Genomic DNA, 15910 nt, shown 5'->3' on the forward strand with positions numbered 1-15910 from the left:
TCCCGTTGCCCGGTTTCCCTACGGCCCTACAGACTGCGGAGGCTCTGTTTACCCATGTCTTCCGGCACTACGGGGTGCCTGAGGACATTGTTTCTGATCGGGGTCCCCAGTTCACGTCCAGAGTTTGGAGGGCGTTCATGGAACGGCTGGGGGTCTCGGTAAGTCTGACATCGGGTTTCCACCCCGAGAGTAATAGGCAGGTGGAGAGAGTGAACCAGGATATGGGTAGGTTTCTGCTGTCGTATTGCCGGGACCGGCCTGGTGAATGGGCGAGGTACATCCAATGGGCAGAGGTGGCTCAGAATTCCCTCCGCCACTCCACTACTAACATGTCACCGTTCCAGTGCATGTTGGGCTACCAGCCAGGCCTGGCTCCGTGGCATCAGAGCCAGACCGAGACTCCTGCGGTGGAGAAATGGGTGCAGCGCTCGAAGGACACCTGGGCAGCCATCCAGGAATCATTAAAACAAGCTAGTGGATGGCAAAAGAGGAGCGCTGACCAGCACCGCAGGCATCAGAGCCAGACCGAGACTCCTGCGGTGGAGAAATGCGTGCAGCGCTCGAAGGACACCTGGGGAGCCATCCAGGAATCATTAAAACAAGCTAGTGGATGGCAAAAGAGGAGCGCTGACCAGCACCGCAGTGAGGCCCCCATGTTCTCACCGGGGGACCAGGTCTGGCTCTCGACCCGAAACCTGCCCCTCTGCCTGCCCTGCTGGAAGCTGGGGCCTCAGTGTGTGGGGCCATTTAAAGTCCTGAGGAGGATAAACGAGGTGTGTTTAAGGTTACAGCTTCCTCCTTACTATCATATTAACCCCTCGTTTCATGTGTCTCTCCTCAGGCCGGTGGTGGCTGGTCCCCTGCAGGAAGGTGAGGTGCCGGAGGTCCCTCTGCCCCCTCTGGACATCGAGGGGTCCCCGGCGTACACTATACGTGCTATTCTGGACTCTAGACGCCGGGTGGGTGAGGGGCCTACAGTACCTCGTGGACTGGGAGGGGTACGGTCCGGAGGAGAGGTGCTGGGTACTGGTGGGGGACATTTTGGACCCTTCACAACTGAGAGACTTCCACCGCCTCCACCCGGATCGTCCTGCACCTCGCCACCCGGGTCGCGCTGCGGGAGCCGCTCGTCAGGGGGGTACTGTCACGACTCCCACCGAAGTGGCTCCCCTGTCTGTTCAGGCGGCGCTCTGAGGTTGTCGTCGCCGGTCTACTAGCCGCCACCGATCCCTTTTTCTTTTTCTGTTCGTTTGGTCTTATTGGTTGCACCTGTCTCTTATTTTGTTTCTTGATTTATGTCTATTTAAGCCTGTTAGGCCCACCTATGTTTGTGTGGGATTGTTCCTCTGTTAGTTTGTGGCTGGTCAGTTTTATGCGCCTAGAGATTTGGCTTGACCATTTGTACCGGAATAAAATGAGATTATCCAACCCTCTGCTCTCTGCGCCTGACTCCAAACCCACTACTCCTACAAGACTTGACGCTGTATATGAGATTTTTTCCCCCCAGAAGTTTTCCCCATGCTGATCTTTGGCTTTTTGGGATGCTTTTTACGCTGCCTGCCTTGCAGGTAAATTACATTTCTGGTAGGCGTCATTTATATGTCATTAATCCTGTCTGAGGATGAGCATTCAGTACTGTATGTGCTGTGAGGTCTGTAATATGGGTGCCACTGTGGTACAGCAAGGAAATCTAGGATCTATTTCACCACATTTTTACACTTAAGAAATGAGTGAGTTAATATAATGTCCCTCTTGTGTAATTATTTTTTGTTTCTTGTCTTGTTATTTCTTTAAACATAAGAATATCTCCAGTTTATCCCATAAGCAAGTAGTTTAGCCTCGTCAGTTGGTGTTACAATTAAAGAACTGGGCTATAAAGCCAGTCATTCCGCAAATTCATAACAATTGTTGGTTGAATGTAAATACCCTTATAACGTCAATCTACCTTGCTACAGCATGTAAAGTAGCTTTCTTTCTCTCAAGTGGATTGGCTACGACTCCATCGGATTACTTTCTGATTGGGCCGGTCTCTTGTCAATGTATGAGCTCTAACTCCAGGCACTACGATCTGTTCTCTTCGAGACAAATAGCGTTTCGCTTTAGGATGCTGAAGGCACCGCTCTCGCATCAGGACCAGAAGTCTGAATGGGATGGAGACGAAAAAATAGGTAGGCTCAGCTTGCATGTTTCTGCCGTCTATTGTACTGTTTCAGAACCACTTTAATCAACTGTTTAGTAGCCTATGCCAGGGATTTGACTCCATGTAAATGAGTTTACCGTAATATTTACACGGTTGCGTTCACGGTCCCAACCAGCTCATATCAGGCTACTGTTCACATTTTTTTTTATTCAGTCGCGAAGTATTTCCTTAATTAACTCCTAAAAAACCACAGTGTAGCTCTAGCATCTGCGTGTTCCTGTGCCCTCCGCTGGACGCGAGCCCACTGATAATAGATTTATGATTTCTGCTCAATTGTGCAGCACTGAGCAACTCTTGATGGGGGCTATGTTGATAATGACAGTGGACTAGCCTGCTTCAAAATGAACTTCATTTTGGCGATTAGAAACTTGGTGTGAAGAAGTCTTCTAATAATCAAAATAAACGGGCAGGTTGTCTTAATCTAGCTCTGTTCTAGGTACTGTTGTCTATATGGCATGTAGTGACTGTAGTTTCTTCTGATATCTCTAAAACTCCCGCTATCCTCTTGGCTGTACAGAGGCATATTCATCTTATAGTACCATCATGTCTGTTATATCTCCCGTCCTATGTCCAACCTCCAGAAAGATGAGAAGACTGAAAGACAGGAATGCCTATGGGCCAATGTTAGCCTAGACACAGGTATAGAACTTACTTCATTTAAAGTGTTACCGTAAAGTTACACACTCTGTGTCTGTGTACAATACATTATGTCAATTTGGCTAAATTATATTGCGTCGCAGTTAAGTCATTTTAATAGTGCGTTTATTAAATCGTGCTGTGCCCACGCACATGATGCATCCCATATGGCCATGCATATGATTATGCTTTTAGGCTTAGTGTAGTTTAGGAACATGATATATACCAATTCTCTCTGTATGATTTGTCTGATACTAAAAAGCATAATTGTGATTTGAAACATAACCATGAGAATGTGATAGGCAGCACATCAACAATACAAAGGCATAGCCTATACCTCTTCAGTTTGTGTGCTTGATAATACCAATCTAGCACGAGCACAATCTTCTTTTGGCAGAGATTTTAGGTGTTTACAGAGAAAATGAAAATGTCCGCCTTTGACTACAATCACTTTAATTTATGTCGTTTTGTGCTGCTGTCAAAGAGTTCTGCTCCCTTACACGGTGAGAGCCTGTAGGTCGCTCGTCAGTGCCCTCAATGTGACTGCCTCCTTTCAACAGGCGCTCACAGGCTTCCATTCATGTTGAATATGCTGAGTCCTTGGTTTTTGCCTTTTTGACCTCAAACATGTGGTGAATTTGTTTAGCACATCTATTTTATTATATGAGATTCCTCTTGAAGTCTGCAAAAGGGGGACTGCTTATATAAATGTTCTCCCTTTGGCTTTTCATCCGTGGCAGTCATGTAGTTGTAGGTTCTGCCTTTAACCTTGATGTGGAGTGTGTGGTGTCCAATTTAATGTCAGTTATTGGTTTGGTATCTAACAAATGCTACTGTGCTCCTCATCCACCTTCCTTAGATCTCCACTGTAATAGTCTTTGTCATTGCCATTTTGCACTCGATTGGATCACATAATCCCTTCAGCCGAAGCATCAATATAAATCAAAACTCTTGCTCATACTACCACACCCGCACCAATAAAACATGCACATCTGCAGAACATATAGACAGGTGTGTGTGAAAAAATCCTGGCATGCACAGGCTCTATCGTATCCCCATTTCTGCCTTGTGTTTTAACTACAGCTTTGAATCTAGTATCTTGACATTGATATATCGATTGCAGCTTCAATAGACGTGGGAGTTAATTGATTACATTTTTTTGCATTGACATACTGTGACATTTGCTGCAGCAGGAGGCCAAATGGGGAACCACACAACAATGCATGTGAAATGTATTCCAAGGAATGATTTTCAAAGATGGGTCTGGTTGGGTTCACGACTCCTGCAGAATTTCTAGTGAAAAATATAATGCCAAGGAAATAATTTAAGTGGGTGAATATGAAAGTCTGCAGCCCTATAATTAAAACAATAGGACTTGGTTTATCGTACATCTTTTCAGAACAGATGAAGCAGTTACCAGTAGGTACATCTGTAGGATATTTGTTTCATCGCCCAATATCTTCTCATGATATTTCTCATTCCCAAACCAAGGCTTGTATTTGATGAAAGGGGGGCAAAATAAAATAAGTACACAGGCATGTGTGTTTTTGCAGAGCTTTAGTAGAGCTTTAGGAGTTGCCTTTACCTGTTCCCTTTGGGCGGTGCATTATATATTTAAAGCCCAGTTCCTGAAGAGGCACTGGAGCTATAATTGGGTTTCTCTGAGGGAATTGTCTGGCTCTCAAGGCCCACTGGCATGGTCATTGTGGAATTCGGTGTTCCACAGCTCTGGATTAAGTGGATCACAGAATAAATGTTATTGGCAGAACAAATCAGTTAGACAGGGATTTGAGTTCTATAGGCAGGTACGTACAGTACCAGTCAAAAGTTTGGAATCACGTAGTAAACAAAAAAGTGTTAAACAAATCAAATGTATTTTATATTCTTAAAAGTAGCCACCCTTTGCTTTGATTACAGATTTGCACACTCTTGTCATTCTCTCGACCAGCTTCACCTGGAATGCTTTTCCAACAGTCTTGAAGGAGTTCCCACATATGCTGAGCATTTGTTTGCTTGTTTTCCTTCACTTTGCGGTCCAACTCATCCCAAACCATCTCAATTGGGTTGAGATCGGGTGATTGTGGAGGCCAGGTCATCTGATGCGGCACTCCATCAATCTCCTTCTTGGTCAAATAGCCCTTACATAGGGGCCTTCCGAGTGGCGCGGTGGTCTAAGGCACTGCACCGCAATTGTGCCACTAGAGATTCTGGGTTCGAGTCCAGGCTCTGTTGCAGCCAGCCATGAACGGGAGACCCATTGGGGCGGGGCTCAACGTCGTCCGGGTTAGGGGAGTGTTTGGCCGGCAGGGATGTCGTTGTCCCATCGCGCACTAGTAACTCCTGTGGCGGGCTGGGCACCGTGCACGTACGGTGATTCCACCGACACATTGGTGCGACCTAAAATCAAAAAATACCACCAATCTGTGGAATCACCTTAAGAACACCCATCCAAAAGCCCATATGTATTATATTAAATGAAAATAAAAGTGTTCATTCAGTATTGTAGCAATTGTCATAATATGTCAAAATATGTATATATATATTAATCGGTATCAGCTTTTTTTTGGCCTCCAATAATCGGTATCCGCATTGAAAAATCATAATCGGTCGACCTCTACTCCATATTATACCCATGATTTTGGAATGTGATGTTCAACAAGCAGGTGTCCATATACTTTTGGTCATGTAGTGTACTTCCTGAAGGCACTGTATGTCACTGTTGTGCATCAGATTTTTCACAAGGGGACACCTTTCTTTCATCGGGCGGCCGTTTAGGAAATTATTGGCAAAATGTGAGTATACCTACAGTACCGTACTTCTCCAGGCATCACTACACCACTGGATATATGGGGTCATCAGCTCATGATATTTTGCTCTTTCACACCGCGTCTTGGTGATTATCGAGGCCGGGATAGTGTTGGAATGAATTTTAAAAAATACTGTGAGGATCTGTTATTATTATTCGCAATGGATGTTAAAAAAACAGACTTTGATGACTTACTGTGTGAGGTGAAGAAAAAATGACTGAGAAGCTCAGCTTATAATAGTGGTGGATGTGGTGAGTTAAGACAATCAGAAATCAGACATCCCCAACTGGGCACTTTTCTACATTTGCGCTCAGCAGGCAAGGTACAGTAGGCCTACTTCGACGTGTGCTCAGGTGCGCTCCCTCAATGTTATCAGGACAGAGAAACCAGACAAATGCTCATTGCTCACATGGAGCTCACCATACAAAAGACATTGAAAAAAATGACAACTTGTAAAATGATGCTTATGAAATAAAGCAAAACTTTTTTCTCAGAAGTGTAACAGGTTGTGAACTCTGCAAACAACGTTTCCACTCCGATAATGACAACGGCAAATGACTGTCAGTAATACAGGCACAAAAAATTGTCAAAGACTCCAGCCACCCTAGTCATAGACTGTTCTCTCTACTACCGCATGGTGAACCCTATTCGAATCAGTGACATAGAGGGCATTTGGAAAGTATTTAGACTCTTTGACTTTTTCCACATTTTGTTATGTTACAGCCTTTTTCTAAAAGTGATTAGATGCGGGGGTTTTCCTCATCAATCTACAGACAACACTCCTTAATGACAAAGCATAAACAGATTTTTATACATTTTTGCAAATGTATAAAACAATGTTTTTTTAATGAAATATCACATTTCAAAGGTATTCAGTCCCTTTACTCAGTACTTTGTTGAACCACCTTTGGCAGTGATTACAGCGTTGAGTCTTCTTGGGTATGACGCTACAAGCTTGGCACAACCGTATTTTGGGAGTTTCTTCCATTCTTCGCTGCAGATCCTCTCAAGCTCTGTCAGCTTGGATGGGGAGCGTCGCTGCACAGCTACATTTAGGTCTCTCTAGAGATGTTCGATCGAGTTCAAGTCCAGGCTCTGGCTGGGCCACTCAAGGACATTCTGAGACTTGTCCCGAAGCCACCCCTGCGTTGTCTTGGCTGTGTGCTTAGGGTCGTTGTCCTGTTGGAAGGTGAACCTTCGCCCCAGTCTGAGGTCCTGAGCACTCTGGAAAAGGTTTCCATCAAGGATCTCTGTACTTTGCTCCGTTCATCTTTCCTTCGATCCTGACCCATTCTCTGCCATTGAAAAACCTTCCGACAGCATGATGCTGCCACCACTGTGCTTCACTGTAGGGATGGTGCCATGTTTCCTCCAGACGTGACGCTTGGCATTCAGGCCAGTGTTCAGTCTTGGTTTCATCAGACCAGAGAATCTTGTTTCTCATGGTTTGTGAGTCCTTTAGGTGCCTTTTGGCAAACTGCAAGCGGGCTCTTGGTCACCTCTCGACCAAGGCCCTTTTCCCCCGTTTTTGCTCAGTTTGGCCAAGCAGCCAGCTCTAGGAAGAGTCTTGGTGATTCCAAACTTCTTCCATTTAAGAATGATGGAGGCCACTTTGTTCTTGGGGACCTTCAATGTCTCAGACATTTTTTGGTACCCTTCCCCAGATCTGTGCCTTGACCCTGATCTGTTTCACCTGTCCTTGTTATTGCCTCCACCCCTCCAAGTGTTGCTTGTTTCCCCCAGTGTATTTATCCCTGTGTTTCCTGTCTCTCTGTGACAGTTCGTCTTGTATGCTTCCAAGTCAACCAGTGTTTTTCCCGTTCTCCTGCTTTTTGCTATTCTCCTTTTTCTGGTCGTCCCGGTTTTGACCCTTTCCTGTTTCTGGACTCTCTACCCGCCTGCCTGACCATTCTGCCTGTCTTGACCTCAAGTCTGTATGCCACTCTGTACCTCCGGGACTAGTTTTGACCTTTGCCTGTCCATGACCATTCTCTTGCCTACAACTTTTGAATTATTAAACATCTTAAACTTCAACCATCTTCCTCCTGTATCTGCATCTGAGTCTTGCCTTGTGTCATGATATCTACAGGCAGTTCCTTCGACCTCATGGCTTGGTTTTTGCTCTGATATGCACTGTCAACTGTGGGACCTTATATAGACAGGTGTGTGCCTTTCCAAATCGTGTCCAATCAATTGAATTTACCACAGGTGAACTCCAATCAAGTTGTAGAAAGATCTCAATGATCTCATTGGATGACCAATGGAAACAGGATGCACCTGAGCTCAATTTTGAGTCTCATGGCAAAGTTCTGAATACTTATGTAAATAAGGGATTTCTGTTTTACATTTTTTTATAGATTTTCTAAAATTTCAAAAAAACTGTTTTCGCTTTGTCATTGTAGTGTATGGTGTGTAGATTGATGAGGGACATTTAAAAAAATCCATTATAGAACAAGGCTGTAACGTAACAAAATGTGGAAAAGTCAAGGTATCTGAATACTTTCCCGAATGCACTGTACCTATATTCTCCACTACGCCACGGCTGAGTATTGTTTCAGTAACACATCTTCAGTTGCTTTCATGTTTTTGGTATCCAAACAGAAATATAACTTTTGTAAATGTGGCAAATGCTAGATGGTTGTCTTTTTGGTTTTCCTGATTATTGTCGTTTTGATAGGTATCATTCACTAAATTTGATGGCATCATTGTGAGCCAACTCTCTATACTTATGTGGCACATTATCACTATACTGATTAGCCCTGGTCTCATATCTTGATTCCATAGTTGGACCCAAAACCTGATTAGGAAGTATTCATTGTAACTTCTGATAACATTAGTAATTACTTTTTATCTTATCAGTATGCAGGATAGTATTTTGCATTCTCAGTGTTTCATCTATTTTATCCAATCTACAATTTCATGGGCAAGTGAATTCACTTTAGATGGAATCCCAGATTCCCAGTTTAGCCTTGTGTGTTACTTTGAATCACTGCACAGAACTGTTTTTAGTAATTTGGATTTCAGTAACGCTATTTAATATTTTAGTACATGTTTTTAAAAAAGAAAACGTTGAAATGCAAGTATTCATAGGAGATGCCTTATATAGAGTACGGTGAGAGGTGTTGGGAGTGCATTTAAGTCTTGCTGTAAGCATCCATCAGTTGGTTCCTGTTCGTATAATATACCCTTTTACTAAGCCATCCAAGTACATGGGACCTCAAGATACATCTAGGAATTCAGATTTTGATTAAGCAGAGTATGCAGGTTTACAATGTTGAAATGTACCATGCTATGTTACTAACAGGACATGACACAAAAGATTGTTCCAGTATATTAACCCAGGCAATTTACAAGCATAAAAACAAACTGAAAGAAATGTGCTTGAATTGTAGATTTAGTGTCCTACCTTTACTTGATTTACTTATTTATCTCTTTAAGCTGCCTCAATATCTCATCGCAGGGAGAGTGCAATCAATGCTCTGAGAGCTGCATAGTGCTTAAAAGATGGAAAACAAACCCTGTCCCAGCTTCCCGCTACATTTCTGACACCTCGCTGCTATAGTATTGGGCATCGCAATTTTTCGGGAGGTACGTGTGGACGCAGGAGTTGTCTTAAAACCAAATAAATAACTCTAACAGCGGAAATAAACAAGCTCTGAATACTTCCCAGCCTCTGGACAATATCCCAGGCTGACTTGCTCTCAGCTGTTTGTGTGGCGGGCTGGCGACCTGCATCCTGGTTTTATGCACATTCTGTTGTTAGCATTCCAATCCCCCTTTGCACAGGTCTCATTACTTGTCTCTTCCGTCTTTAACGGAAGGTCTCTGAAGGAAACATTAGCAATCAAATGAAACTCTGGAGCATACACCACAGGTGTTCCTCTCAGTGCATACTGATGAGCTGCTGCTAACTGACTGAAACACTGAACTTGTACACAGCGATCCGAAAGGGCAGCAGACAAAGACATGGTGTTGAGTGGGAACCTTGTTGTTTAACCAGTAGGTGTTGTATAGGAGGGATGCCCGTTATCATCCATGGACACTTTTGGCTGGTTGTTTACCTCAACACCGAAATCAGTAAACAAAGCTTGGAGTAGACACTCTTTTCGTGGTCCTTATGCTGCCATCCAAGTTTAGATGTATCATTCTTTTGTAATAATAAGCCACTGTATATGCTGTTTGAAGCCACAACATGCAATACATAATAATTGAAATGTGCGGCCGCTCCACAAAATGTTTAATATTATGTAGAGACTTAAATCATTGATCATTGTTTATCTTGCTTTGTTTTTCTATGATTTTGCCTATTCACAAAGATGATTGACAACCAGTTGTAGAAACTGCATGTATCACTTGCAACCCGTTTATTTAGTAATCCCATTTTACACAGAATTATGTATGAACATTTCCTTCCCTCTCCAGTCGGTGATAAATATGCAAACGTTCATAAAGAATGGAGGGAATTTCAAAGAAAACAATATGGGAAAGGAGCACTTGCGGAATATTGGTCTGCCTCCCTCCCTGTCCCAGCTGCCTGATAGGAGAAGAGTGGTTCTGAGGCCTCTTGAGAATTTGACTTGATTTCCCTTGTGATCAGGGCATGTTTTCAGTGATTTCACAAAGCCTTCCCTTCCATGTAGTCGACTGAACCCATGACCTTGAGATGACGGGAAGTCTAAAGGCAGCCATGAAAAGTAGGGCTAGGAATTGCCATGGACCTAACGATACGATATTATCACAATACTTAGGTCCCGATACAATATTTATTGTGATTCTCACGATTCTATATGTATTGCGATTCGATACTGTGATGTTATTGTGATTTGATGTTCCAAAGATATTGCTCACTATAAAGTGCATTTGGAAAGTATTCAGACCCCTGGACTTTTCCCCCATTTTGAATACTTACTTACATACGTATTTAGATCCTTTGCTATGGTACTCGAAATTGAGCTCAGGTGCATCCTGTTTCCATTGATCGTCTTTGAGATTCTTCTACAACTTGATTGGAGTCCACCTGTGGTATATTCAATTGATTGGACATGATTTGGAAAGGCACACGCCTGTCTATATAAGGTCCTACCGTTGACAGTGTATATCAGAACAAAAACCAAGCCATGAGTTTGAATGAATTGTCCATAGAGCTCCGAGACAGGATTGTGTCGAGGCACAGATTAGGGGAAGGGTACCAAAAAATGTTTGCCGTATTGAAGGTCTCCAAGAACACAGTGGCCTCCATCACTCTTAAATGGAAAACGTTTGGAACCACCATGACTCTTCCTAGAGATGGCCACCCGGCCAAACTGAGCAATTGGGGGAGAAGGGCCTTAGTCAGGGAGGTGACCCAAGAACCCGACTGTCACTCTGACAGAGCTCCAGAGTTCCTTTGTTGAGATGGGGGAACCTTCTAGAAGGACAACCATCTCTGCAGCACTCCACCAATCAGGCCTTTATGGTAGAGTGGCCAGACGGAAGCCACTCCTCAGTAAAAGGCACATGACAGCCCGCTTGGAGTTTGCCGACAGCCCGCTTGGAGTTTGCCAAAAGACTCACAGACCATGAGAAACAAGATTATCTGGTCTGATGAAATCAAGATTGAACTCTTTGGCCTGAATGTCAAGCGTCATATCTGGAGGAAACCTGGCACCTACGATGAAGCATGGTGGTGGCAGAGTCATGATGTGGGGATGTTTTTCAGTGGCAGGGACTGGAAGAGTAGTCAGCATCGAGGGAAAGATGAACAGAGCAAAGTACAGAGAGATCCTTGATTAAAACCTGCTCCAGAGCGCTCAAGACCTCAGACTGGGGTGAAGGTTCACCTTCTAACAGGACAATGACCCTAAGCACACAGCCAAGACAATGCAGGAGTGGCTTCGGGACAAGTTTCTGAAGGTCATTGAGTGGCCCAGCCAGAGACCGGACTTGAACCTGATCGAACATCTCTGTAGATATCTGAAAATAGTTTTACAGCAACACTCCCCATCCAACCGTACAGCGCTTGAGAGGATCTGCGGGGAAAGAATGGGAGAAACTCCCCAAACACAGTTGTGCCAAGCTTGTAGGGTCGAGGCTGTAATCACTGCAAAAGGTGCTTAAACAAAGTACCGATTAAAGGGTCTGAATGCTTATGTCTTTAATTTTTTCATTTTGAATACATTTGCAAAATGTTTAAAAAACGTGTTTTTGCTTTGTCCTTATTGGGTATTGTGTGTAGATTGATGAGGGGAAAAAACAATTGAATACATTTTAGAATAAGGCTTTAATGTAACAAAATGTGGAAAAAGTCAAAGGGTCTGAATACTTTCCGAATTCACTGTATGTCTGCTGCAGAGAGACTAGAGATCACGAGAAAACGATGATCAGTCATGGAATTGAAAGTGCTAAAAACATGTTTGCTCACTATTTAAAAAGAAGTTGGAGAACAAGCTATAGGATAAAAAATACCTAGCAGTTCATTTTTTTTATCGATACTTGGTGTCAAAGTAGCGATATTATATAATCCAAAATAATATAGCGATATTTAACTGTAGCAATTCCGTCCGTCCCTCCGTCACTAATGAAAAAACAAATGGACTTTTACTGTGTTGCAGCTGTAATATACTATAATAACCCCATTTTAGGGGGTTGGTGAGAGAAACACAGATGTTGTTTATGTTCTGTTCTTTCTAGTGGCATTTTAGACATGCTGCTAGAGTCCTGTGTGTGGAATAAAGGGCTGTGAAAGACGGGATTAGTTTTCTGCAGTGCACTGCACACATAATCATGTAAACCTCAGTCTGCCGCTCGCTGTCTGGCTGTTTAGGATTAAGCTGGGGAATCCAACTGGAGCAGTTTAACTTTTCAGCTCTTCAGCTATTTGAGCCAGACACCCCAGTGGAATAATTGCATTTCCTCCTATTTTCCTCCTATTTTCCCCTTTAAACCTATCTTTTAATATTAAAGTCCTTTTACACTATCAATAATCTTATGCTGAGTTGTATAGTTTATGCGTTGTTTCCATTGTAAGCGCAAGGACTACAGCAACCTCATCTATACAGTGGGGCAAAAAAGTATTTAGTCAGCCACCAATTGTGCGAGTTCTCCCACTTAAAAAGATGAGAGAGGCCTGTAATTTTCATCATAGGTACACTTCAACTATGACAGACAAAATGAGAAGAAAAAAATCCAGAAAATCACATGTAGGATTTTTAATGACTATATTTGCAAATTATGGTGGAAAATAAGTATTTGGTCAATAACAAAAGTTTATCTCAATACTTTGTTATATATCCTTTGCTGGCAATAACAGAGGTCAAACGTTTTCTGTAAGTCTTCACAAGGTTTTCACACACTGTTGCTGGTATTTTGGCCCATTCCTCCATGCAGATCTCCTCTAGAGCAGTGATGTTTTGGGGCTGTTGCTGGGCAACACGGACTTTCAACTCCCTCCAAAGATTTTCTATGGGGTTGATATCTGGAGACTGGCTAGGCCCCTCCAGGACATTGAAATGCTTCTTACGAAGCCACTCCTTCGTTGCCCGGGCGTTGTGTTTGGGATCGATGTCATGCTGAAAGACCCAGCCACATTTCATCTTCAATCCCTTGCTGATGAGAGGAGGTTTTCACTCAAAATCTTACGATGCATGGCCCCATTCATTCTTTCCTTTACACGGATCAGTCGTCCTGGTCCCTTTGCGGAAAAACCGCCCCAAAGCATGATATTTCCACCCCCATGCTTCACAGTAGGTATGGTGTTCTTTGGATGCAACTCAGCACTCTTTGTCCTCCAAACACGACGAGCTGAGTTTTTACCAAAACGTTTTATTTTGGTTTCATCTGACCATATGACATTCTCCCAATCTTCTTCTGGCTCATCCAAATGCTCTCTAGCAAACTTCAGACGGGCCTGGACATGTACTGGCTTAAGCAGGGGGGACACGTCTGGCACTGCAGGATTTGAGTCAGTAGTGTGTTACTGATGGTAGGCTTTGTTACTTTGGTCCCAGCTCTCTGCAGGTCATTCACTAGGTCCCCCTGTGTGGTTCTGGGATTTTTGCTCACCGTTCTTGTGATCATTTTGACCCCACGGGGTCTGATCTTGCGTGGAGCCCCAGATGTAGGGAGATTATCAGTGGTCTTGTATGTCTTCCATTTCCAAATAATTGCTCCCACAGTTGATTTCTTCAAACCAAGCTGTTTACCTATTGCAGATTCAGTCTTCCCAGCCTGGTGCAGGTCTACAATTTTGTTTCTGGTGTCCTTTGACAGCTCTTTGGTCTTGGCCATAGTGGAGTTTGAAGTGTGACTGTTTGAGGTTGTGGACAGGTGTATTTTATACTGATAACACGTTCAAACAGGTGCCATTAATACAGGTAACGAGTGGAGGACAGAGGAGCCTCTTAAAGAAGAAGTTACAGGTCTGTGAGAGCCAGACATCTTGCTTGTTTGTAGGTGACCAAATACTTATATTCCACCATAATTTGCAAATAAATTAATTAACAATCCTACAATGTGATTCTCTGGATTTTTTTCTCATTTTGTCTGTCATAGTTGAAGTGTACCTATGATGAAAATTACAGGCCTCTCTCATCTTTTTAAGTGGGAGAACCTGCACAATTGGTGGCTGACTAAATACAGTTTTGCCCCACTGTATGTCTTCACAATTGATTACGACACTTCAATAGAATGATAAGTGTTTCACAAATTCATTTAAAGGTCAATGGTTTGATTATGTATTCATGTCCCTTTAATCTATAACTGATGTCTAGGCAATGATGACAATGACTATAGGAATCTGCTTATAGGAATCTGCATATCAGTCTTGTTATACGGTGTGCCTTTAGACTTACTAACAGAGCCTTGTTGTAAATCCCCTCTAGACTCGACTTTCTCTTGCTGACAATCTGTCTCAGTCAGACGAGCAACTTCCAAGCCCTCCCTGTCTGAAAGCTGAATTTAAATCTGATTTATTCTGTCCTCCCAGTGCTTCCGTTTTGAAATGCCTCAAAAGTCAGTTCACCAAAACCTTACTAAATCCAGGCATCTCAAGAGAATAAATATTTTTCACCCAAAAGAAATCTACTTAACATATTATACTGTCAATTTGTTTAGTTCCCCTGTAAACAACCAAAATAAATGTGCATTCTCTACAGTTTAAAGCAATTGAATAACATCGACTTGATTTTGAAATACTTGTCTATAGTGTCGTGCCAGTTTATTGATGATTGTGGTTTATATTTGCGGACATGTTTGTCATAGAGCTTCAGAGGAAGTCTATGTGGGATTGGAAGGAGAGCAGTAGCGCTATTGATAGTGTCCTTCTGCTGAGCCTGTTGTAGGTTTAGCCTCTTCATCAATACAAAATGATGCTTTAGGCAGTCGTATACAAACAACTCCACTGCACAGTGAACAAAGTAACACAGTTCATTTTGATCTTCCATTTCATAACTGTGCAGAGGACGAGCCTATACAGTATATGTAGGATCTTCATTTGATCACTTTTTTGTTGCTGAGAATTTTCCTGCACTGCAGGAAATGCAGATGAGCTTTGTGATTTACATACATTCACTGAAAGCCCACATAGTTATATTAACAGTATTGCACTTTTCATGTATCCTACTTTTGGCCAGCTAATAGCCCAACCACCGATCCAGCAACGTTATGGACTAAACATTCAAATTCTGTTGCTGCAGGATTACTTTGCTCTGACAATTATAGGTCGAATTAAGATCCTGCATCTGTATCGCCGCAGGGAACTGGGTTGGCATTTTCAAAGTGGCACTGTACCCACATCTAGAAGTATAGAAATCATTCTTCTTTAGTTGCGTGTATTAATCACATAAGTTCTTGCTGATAGTCAGACTGATATCTTCCACCTTTTCTTGAACCCTCTTCCTCACAATAATTGAACCCTTCAACCGAAGAACCATAGTGTATTGTTTATTTTCAGATGATTACAGATGTTGTGTCTTTATATATTTTGTATTAGAAGTTCACTGTAATGTCCAGAGTTCTCAACTGAAATGTACATGCATTGTACATGTTGTCCATTTTTGTATGTAATATCAAGACTCTGGATGATTCATATTGACTATACAACTAGAAATATACCATATCACTAACATTTCCCAAAATTGACATATATGGTTATTTAATTTGAAGGGTTCAATTGAGCTTATTGGGGTGGTGAATTCTACAAAGAGGTGAGAGCAAATCCCAGAAGGTCAATAGTCAGCTAATAGGTGAATTAAGGTACAGTAAAGTCAATTGGAAATGCTGAAAACCCTTG

At 42.7% G+C, this 15910-nt stretch overlaps 1 protein-coding gene across 1 annotated transcript in view; it reads left to right on the top strand.

Moving 5' to 3' along the window:
• The first annotated feature begins 2065 nt into the window (after positions 1-2065).
• Positions 2066-15910, top strand: part of b3galt1b (UDP-Gal:betaGlcNAc beta 1,3-galactosyltransferase, polypeptide 1b) — a 142904-nt gene continuing 129059 nt past the window's right edge. The window contains exon 1 of the mRNA XM_035774204.2: positions 2066-2168. The gene's annotated coding sequence lies outside the window, so the exon portion shown is untranslated. The remainder of the gene's footprint in view (positions 2169-15910) is intronic.

The sequence above is a fragment of the Oncorhynchus keta genome, chromosome 7 (assembly GCF_023373465.1).
Source record: "Oncorhynchus keta strain PuntledgeMale-10-30-2019 chromosome 7, Oket_V2, whole genome shotgun sequence".
In the NCBI taxonomy this organism is placed as follows: domain Eukaryota; kingdom Metazoa; phylum Chordata; class Actinopteri; order Salmoniformes; family Salmonidae; genus Oncorhynchus; species Oncorhynchus keta.